The sequence below is a fragment of the Triticum urartu genome, chromosome 1A (assembly GCF_056163025.1).
Source record: "Triticum urartu cultivar PI428250 chromosome 1A, HENAU_Tu73, whole genome shotgun sequence".
NCBI lineage: Eukaryota > Viridiplantae > Streptophyta > Magnoliopsida > Poales > Poaceae > Triticum > Triticum urartu.
Window position 1 is genome coordinate 59,436,388 of NC_141873.1, and position 6,922 is coordinate 59,443,309.

General features: G+C 46.9%; 1 long non-coding RNA gene across 1 annotated transcript; it reads left to right on the plus strand.

The window, feature by feature from the left end:
* Positions 1 to 5,097: 5,097 nt before the first annotated feature.
* Positions 5,098 to 6,715, plus strand: LOC147990006 (uncharacterized). Its single transcript, XR_015618716.1, has 2 exons — positions 5,098 to 5,636; positions 6,217 to 6,715. It is a non-coding gene; the product is annotated as an uncharacterized LOC147990006 (long non-coding RNA).
* Positions 6,716 to 6,922: the final 207 nt, after the last annotated feature.

A 6,922-nucleotide genomic window follows, 5' to 3' on the forward strand; every position in this document is an offset into this window, starting at 1 on the left:
GGTTGATTGGACGTGGGCGTCTCCGCTTCCCCACGTTGCCTTTGAATCCGCCTGGCTATGCGGCCCCGCTTCTTGCATAGTTATTCCTCCCCCTCCGCGCCTGGCTTTCCAATCTTCCAATCTCCCTGCTTCCTCGACGCCCTGTTCCGCCTTCCCAGTCCAACCAGTGTTCCGCCCGCTTTGCCTCCATGGCGCCGAAACAAGCCGACAAGGGGAAGAAACCTATGTCCTCGCCAACTGCGCCTCCATCCTTCGAGCCGGCGCTCAGCCGGCCTCGGGTGCTCAACGACGAGGCCATGGGCAAGGTGCGTCCCATGCTCGCCTCCAGCTTCAATGAGTGGGGAGAGACGCCGGCATGGCCTGCGTCTCGCTCCAGCATGGCTCGGGCAGTCACCGAGATCCCGATCTTCATTGACGCCCTCTGGGCTGGCCTGCTTCCTCCCTTCTCCGCCTTCTTCAACGTGGTGCTCGAGCACTATCAGATCCATATGCTTCATCTCAACCCTCAATCTGTGACCCTTCTTGCTGTATTTGCCTTCGCGTGTGAGGCCATGGTGGGCATTACCCCCTCCGTGGCGCTCCTCCGCCACTTCTTCTTGCTACATCTCATTGGTGCCCGGTAGAGCTCAGGGCTTTCAGGCCGTGGCAGCGACGGCAATCATGGGGATCGACTTCGAGCTTCCTTCATCCGCGAGCAAATTCCGCACGCGATGGGTGTTTGTTGATGCCGGCGTGCTCAACCCTCTGCTCCAGGCTCCGGTGGGGCCTTCCATTCCAAACTCCGGCTGGGGTCACCAGAGGCTCACAAGCCCCTGCCTTGCCCCCGTCTGGGCCAGGCTGCGGTGGTTAAAGGACCTTGGTGTGACTGTGCACATGGTGGTGAGGGAGTTCGTCAGGCGTCGAGTTGCCCCGCTTCGGCGTCATTCTCACCCGATGTGGGACTTGCTCAGCAGTCGGGACAACATGAGGTTTTAGGAGGAGGGGCTTACTCTTGCTGCTCGGCAAACTGTGCTCACGGTGCTATCCGATGTCCCTCTGCCGGATGAGATGCCTAGGAAGAGCTGCACGCCGTACCGCAATGAGAACAAGGTTACCTTCGTCGCGACCATGCCTTCCTTTGATGAGTGGGGGCTGCGCCCAATTGGCTTGGGGGGACCACGCGAGAATCCCGTCATCATGGTCCCATTCTTCGCCGTCGGTGACGAGCTCGCCCCAGGTGATGGTGCGGGGGAGCGAGCCGCGACGGGGGCCGGCTGCTCAGGTGCTGAGGAGCACGTGCCGAGCAGTGATCCAGGGGCGTCGTCCTCGGGAGCTTGCGACACCTCTCCTGAGGCGCCAGTCATTGATGAGGTGCGGCATGCGGCTCCCGAGGCCGAGGCTTCAGGGGTGATGACCCACAAGTATAGGGGATCTATCGTAGTCCTTTTGATAAGTAAGAGTGTCGAACGCAACGAGGAGCAGAAGGAAATGATAAGCGGTTTCCAGCAAGGTATTCTCTGCAAGTACTGAAATAAGTGGTAACAGATAGTTTTGTGATAGGATAATGTGTATCGAGCAACAAGTAACAAAAGTAAATAAAGTGCAGCAAGGTGGCCCAATCCTTTTTATAGCAAAGGACAAGCCTGGACAAACTCTTATATAGAGAAAAGCGCTCCCGAGGACACATGGGAATATCGTCAAGCTAATTTTCATCACGCTCATATGATTCACGTTCGGTACTTTGATAATTTGGTATTTGGGTGGACCTGTGCTTGGGTACTGCCCTTACTTGGACAAGCATCCCACTTATGATTAACCTCTGTTGCAAGCATCCGCAACTACAACAAAAGTATTAAGGTAAACCTAACCATAGCATGAAACATATGGATCCAAATCAGCCCCTTACGAAGCAACGCATAAACTAGGGTTTAAGCTTCTGCCACTCTAGCAACCAATCATCTACTTATTACTTCCCAATGCCTTCCTCCAGGCCCAAATAATGGTGAAGTTTTATGTAGTCGACGTTCACATAACACCACTAGAGGAGAGACAACATACATCTCATCAAAATATCGAACGAATACCAAATTCACATGACTACTAATAGCAAGACTTCTCCCATGTCCTCAGGAACAAACGTAACTACTCACAAAGCATAAACATGTTCATAATCAGAGGGGTATGAATATGCATATAGGATCTGAACATATGATCTTCCACCAAATAAACCAACTAGCATCAACTACAAGGAGTGATTAACACTACTAGCAACCTACTAGCACCAATCCCGGACTTGAAGATAAGAATTGGATACAAGAGATGAACTAGGGTTTTGAGAGGGGATGGTGCTGATGAAGATGTTGATGGAGATTGCCCTCTCCCGATGAGAGGAGTGTTGGTGATGACGATGGCGATGATTTTCCCTTCCGGAAGGGAAGTTTCTCCAGCAGAACAGCTCCGCCAGAGCCCTAGATTGGTTCCGCCAAGGTTCCGCCTCGTGGCGGCGGAGTTTCGTCCGAGAAGATGGCTTGTTATTTTTGTCCCATCGAAAGACTTCATATAGCAGAAGATGGCCACCAGTGGGCCCATGAGGTAGGGGGCGCGCCCAGGAGGGTAGGGCGCACCCCCCACCCTCGTGGGCAGGGTGTGGCCCCCCTGGTGAGTCTCTTCCGCTGAGTATTTTTTATATATTCTGGAAACATCTTCCGTGGAGTTTCAGGACTTTTGGAGCTGTGCAGAATAGGTCTCTAATATTTGCTCCTTTTCCAGCCCAAAATTCCAGCTGCCGGCATTCTCCCTCTTCATGTAAACCTTATAAAATAAGAGAGAATAGGCATAAGTATTGTGACATAATGTGTAATAACAGCCCATAATGCAATAAATATCGATATAAAAGCATGATGCAAAATGGACGTATCAACTCCCCCAAGCTTAGACCTCGCTTGTCCTCAAACGAAAGCCGAAATCGAAAAATATGTCCACATGTTTGGAGACAGGGGTGTCGATAAAAATAAAATACGGACATGAGGGCATCATGATCATTCTTAAAACAACAACTTACATAATTCTTGTCATATAATTTTTTATACTAGAGTAATAATTCAATCACAATTTCAAGTATGAATAGTAAACTTCATTGAAAACTAACAAACTATAATCTCAGTCATTGGAGTAATTGCAATTTATCATAACATAGAAAAGAGTCAATGTATAAGAGCTTTTCAGGAAGTCCACATACTCAACTATCATATAGTCTTTCACAATTGCTGACGCTCACGCAATACTTATGGGTATGGAGTTTTAATCGGACACAGAGAAAAATAGGGGCTTATAGTTTTACCTCCCAACATTTTACCTCTAGGGTAATGTCAACAATAATAGTTCATGAAAACTCATATCCAATTAGCCATATATACCAGGATCTTTCCAACATACAGTGCTTGCCAAAGGATAAAGTGTTAAAAGGAAGGGTGAAGATCACCATGACTCTTATGCAAGGTAGGAAGTGAAAGTAAAAGATAAGCCCTTCGTAGTGGGAAGCGGAGGTCGTCATGCGCTTTTATGGTTGGATGCACAAAATCTTTGTGACGCCCCGTTACGTCCAACAGAGTCAGGCGTAACGGAAGCCGTCACTTCAGAGTTGCGCCAGGATCAGTTAAGGAGAACAGTATCATGTACAAGGCGGAGCAGCTGCCATGAGTAGGCAAGCTTTTATTACATAGACACCTCAAGTGTCGACTAAGCCTAAGCGGCCATGACGATAGATCGTCACCCGCCTATAGTACGAGCCTTTTAGACCAACCATGGAGGGCATCTACTCTTCATAGCCTTGATTGTCGACTTCCTCATAATCATACTCCAATTCAGAATAACCGAAGTCGTCAAGATGACCATACTCATCATAAGTACCATTCTCTATCGCCTCGGAGTTCTCATAACTCACTTGCTCTAAAAAACAACATAAGTGCAGCTGAGTACGTATAAAATACGTACTCCGCAAGTCGCCGGGAAAAGTGGATGCATGAGTTTTTTTAAGAGGAAAAACTTTATCGGCCATGGCTACCACCACCGAGCCATTATCTCAAAATACTATGTAGGTAAAAATATTTTCCCTTACTCCATTTTGTTGAAAACCATTTTTTTAATTCATAAAAACTACTGGCGACAGAGCGACGTGGGATCTTACATTCTGTGTTAGAGGAAAACCCACACGACGCACTTCCAATCCCGGAAGCTGGGAGTGATATCACATTTACTCTGATCAGAGGTGTACTGCTTTGCCCATAGCATCACTTGGTACAAGTCGTCCATGCGCTACCCATGCACACGACTAGACCAAGGAACCAGAACCTTTAACCAGCCCGTACACTACCTCTGCTTTTCCACCTTGCCTTACTAAAGGCCCGCGGGTCGAGACCCTTGACCGGCGGTCCCGCCCTAGGGCGACTGTACCTACCCAGCTACAGCCACCTTCTCACCCATGCAGAGGCAGCTACTTGGCATGGGCAGTCGGTTCAGCACGTCCCATTCCAGGTCTATGGTCAGTATGATTTGCGCCGCTTTTGAAGTAAGCGCCAGTTGGTTGTGTCCTAATGTGATACCCTATGTAGAGGAGCCCGCCATCCAAGCCAACCCTACCCAGATTGCCTTGACCAACATAAGCTCCCCTACCCACCAAATATTTATTTATAATGTAGCCCTGCCCGGGTCACAACTACTTAATACAGATACTTCACCTGATCTGGTCCAATTGCCAAATTAGTGGATCCACATGATCCAAATCTCATTTCATTTATGAAAAAAAATTATTTTTAATTCGTATGCAAAATTTTAGAAATGACCCATAGCCCGGAAAACATTTATCAAGACATGGTCAAGGAGATGACGACTTGCCGGGTAGCGCTCCGACCAACTCAGAACCACCAGTAGTGGGTCCTATGGGTTTGAGATCGACTCCTGATAATTATTTGGCAAAGAAGTTTATATTTTCCCTAATCAAGATCCAAGCATCAAGCAACACTTCCATACGATGCAATCCATTTTAATTAAAGAGGTAATGGTACGTGCTAGTGTGTAATTAGAAGCAAAATGCATACAGCACATCAAGAAGTAGTACGCACGTGCACATCACAAAGAGCAAGCAAGCAAGCTCAAAAGGAAAAACGTGTTTAGCTGGTTGAACCCAACCCCGGCAGAAATATCATTTTTTTATCCAACTAGTCATCTTCCCCAGCTCTCTTCCTCTCTCTCACTGTCACTGGTATGCTCAGCCGAACAGAACCAACTCATCTCTCTCTCCCTAACTACAGAGCAGGCCGCCGCCGGCTCGATCTGCCACTTCCGGCCATCTCCGGCGACACCGCGGACACCCACGAAATCCCCTCGACTCCCTCTACCATATCCCCCATTTATTTGATCCGCCGCCGCCAAAATCGCCGCCACCACTCAATCCTAGCGCCGCTTGATCCAGGTCCGGTGGGCTTGCCACCGGCTGCAGCGGCAACGACGTCTCCATGCCTACATCCTCCCCCAGCGCAGCCACACGCACGAGGCGTGCAGCCACGGGCGTCGGGCGCGTGCGGCTTCACCGGCGCTGCTCGGTCGCCATGGCTCTGCTGCTAACGGTGTGGACTAGCCACATCCTACTACTACTACTGGTAAGTGCTAATCCTGATTCCTTCTCCATGAAGTGCTCCAAATTTCACAACAAGTGCCTGCTATATGAGAACGTGGGTGTGCATATGTTGTTCATTTTATCCCAGGCCCTACTATTCCCCACTCAGCCATATTGCCTTCTTTCTCTTTGTTTATCTCAAGGCCAAGAAATTAATCAAGATTTAATCTATGGTGTGGTCATGGTATTGCTACTAATTAGATCTAAATGCTATTCCTAACTAGTGCTACTCATCCTTGAACACCATATAGAAGTAAACAGTGGCAGTGAAACTCCAAAAATAATTACTTGTGAGTAGATTATAAACATCAATCTGTCAGTGTTTGCTACAGATTGGCAGGGATTAATAATTAGGACAAGGTAGTATACACAGGAAGGTTAATCTTTTGGATACATACATACATGTCTTAGCAAGTTACTAGTACCTAGGATTTGATTCTTGGCATGTTATATCTAGTACAAGCCACGGATGTCATTCACAGACACTTTTACAGGCTTTTGCAATTGATCTAATTAGTTTTGATTAACTTGGATGTTTACGCAAACATTTTGTTTTTTTACAGTAAGGTAAAGAGATCAAGGTGAATAGATGCTCATGGACTGATTCAAACCGAGGTGGAGATAGATAAGAAATCAAGCAAGAAGGGCTAACATAACAAGGTACTTGATTAGTACCTAGTGGCGCATGCAACCCAAAGATCTTCACCGCAGTGAAGGACAACAGTGTGGCAGAAGGTGAAAAGGCAAGTGGTGGGGTACTCCAGCGTATGTGTGTGTGAGGTAGTAGAATGGTCCAGTGAAAGGGATGGCTCCTATTTATAGTGGGGTGAATAGCTATGTCGGTTTGAAGACACATTACATCTGGCATGCATGCATGCATGCCTTCACTTGTGTCTCTTGTGGGCTGTACCTGTAATTTGCTTGGCTGGCCATTAGTTGGCATTTACTTTATGTGAAATAAATGAGACAAGGGTCTATAAAATATATGAAGGTTTGGAGAAGAATTTGTTTTGCATGACTAAATGCTATTTGCTGTAATAATAAATCTAGTTGTTTCTATTATTTTAATTAATGTTTTGGCAATGCCGTTAAAATTATCGTTATCTAATTTATTTATTATATTTTTTTACAGTTTTTACAATCTTAGTGCGAAATAACGCCACTTTATATTGCCACTTGTGATATGGACTTTTATTATGCAATCTGTTTCTTTTATTTCTTTCATATAACACGGTCGTATAAAGCTTATTTTCTCCTACACTAATAAGT